The sequence below is a fragment of the Morone saxatilis genome, unplaced genomic scaffold (assembly GCF_004916995.1).
Source record: "Morone saxatilis isolate NCDOM2014 unplaced genomic scaffold, NCSU_SB_2.0 Contig5, whole genome shotgun sequence".
NCBI classification, from domain to species: domain Eukaryota; kingdom Metazoa; phylum Chordata; class Actinopteri; family Moronidae; genus Morone; species Morone saxatilis.
The window spans coordinates 9,858,084-9,860,391 of NW_023340095.1; positions in this window are offsets into that span (position 1 = coordinate 9,858,084).

A 2,308-nucleotide genomic window follows, 5' to 3' on the forward strand; every position below is an offset into this window, starting at 1 on the left:
CTGCAGTAAGGACTCAGCCTTTATAGGTTGCACACTCTACCAGGCAAGCTACCAGGGCAGAGGGCTGGTACTATAACTATTCTTTAAAAATCATTTAATTAATTCTGGAGGACACAATGAGCATTTTTAGCAATTCAAGTATTACAACTGAAAGACAATAAAAGGGGCACAAGATACACTCTCACTGCTGATTCAGCCTTCCACCCTTATTATGTGAAGAGATTTTAGCAATGTTAATTGAAACATTTTCTCATCATAGACCTTGATCGACACAGCTGAGCTCTTCTTAAATAAATCTTTTTTTTGTAATTCCTGTCTCAGTTCTTTTCTTTCAAAATGCTGCCCCACTTCTACGATGTCTAATCGCATCGTCAGCTTGCGGCTGAATAATTCATGCTCCCTTTGTGAAATCAAAGTGAATGAAACATGAGTGAAAATTATGAGACTGTTACTCACTTGCCATAGTCTCTGGGGTCCCTTCATATGTGGCAACTCAAGTATCAAACCTGACAAACAGCATGCAAGGCAGGTCCAGGAAATAAATAATAAATCTTCCTGTTGTCTTTCCAAAACATTTACCTTTCAGCAGAGCCCACAGTGGGGTGATACACACCAATGAAAGGTAAGAATGAGAAGAGAAAAATTAATGAGAAAATGAAGCAACTCTATTATAATTCAACCTTACTGCCTTTTATGTGTAAATGCAAAGAATCACTTTATTTTCAAATGGATCTAAGGACAAAACATTATATAACCATTTAAACTTAAACTCTTGTAAATGCCTGTATTTTGTGTAGATAGCATACATGAGGCTTTGTGTTGGAAACTGACAACACCGACTGAACTGGGATTTTTTTTTTACATAGAATACATTGACATGTCACAGTAGGAAAAAGACGGTGTAAAAAGGTGTAAATAATAAAAAAGAATTATGGCCGGTCGTTGCTTCAGTTTCAGGCTCCTGGTGCATGCAGGTTAACTGTCACACTGTCATGGCTAACTGTGCCACTCAAATAGAGCCATCGTTAATGTTATTAGTAACACCTGTGCTTTTCCTGCTGTGTCAAAGCCAAGCAACCGATTAGTCTGACTACATGATGGATTGATGTATGGTGTGTGGAAATGGAAATGGGAACGCTGTGTGGATATTTTCAGTGTACAGCGTATGTGTGTGAGGCTTCAAAGACAACCAGTAGTCCTAAACTCAGATGCACTGGGCTCATATACGATCTAATTATCTTTTATAAAAAGAGGTTTTACACCTCTGCAACAAATTAACCTAGGCAAAAGTCTCCACTTGCAATGTTATTTATTACAATTTACTATATGTGAGACAGAAGATCAGCTCCAATAATGAGACAGGTGTTGTCAATCTGCCTCTGCAGCACCCTGCAGTCTCAATTTGCACTGAGAGAACTGTAAAGTAACAGTGAGTGTAAATAAAATGTTGGTATGGTAACATGAAAGGGATGATAATTTGTTACTTGTGAAATTGTGCATTATAAGATGGATGGTCAGCTCTCATGTTTTAATATTTAAAAGCCAAATTCTGCAACACAACCGCTCTTTTAATGACTTGTTCTTCTTTGGCTTGAGATGTGAAAAAATAGTCATTACATTTAACTGGCTTTAGCCTGCATATGTTTGGATCACTTTTTTTCTGGAGTGACTGGAGACTAAACAAAGAATTGGTAGTAGGAACACTTTCTCAAAGGGCTGCAACCATCGGCTGCTCAAGAAGGGCAATTATGTTGAGTGGTTTAAGTGCACCTTGAGGCTGTTAGGGAGTCCTGGAGCTCGCAGGAAACGCCAGCCATGATGACAAGAAGCTGCGCATTGCTCCTCACCACAACTTGTTGGCAATCAAAAAATGGTGCAGAGCTGCTGGCAGGGTTGGCGATCATGGAAGGTGGAGTGATGCCAACATCCAGGCCAGCCTTATCTCCAAGAAGACCTCAAGAGCTCAAGGATGGTACTGAGGCTAAAGAAATTTTAGTCTCGAGAAGTAGTTGTTAATGCAGAGCTGTAAACAGTGCAAAATAAAATTTCAAATTTGAAAGAACACTTGTCCTACTTAAACTCTGAGCTCAACTGAACAGTGAGGGGCACTGAAATTAGGTTTTTCATTGAGTACTGTTATATTCTGTTATATGCTGCATAATAAAAAAACAAACGAAGATGTGGCCCAGCCTTGTGACTAGCAATATACAAAGAGGATACCATACCCAAAGATAAGTTTTGGAGCAAAATAATTTTACAAAAATTGCCACAAAACTAAGGGGGGTTTGGAGATATATATATATATATA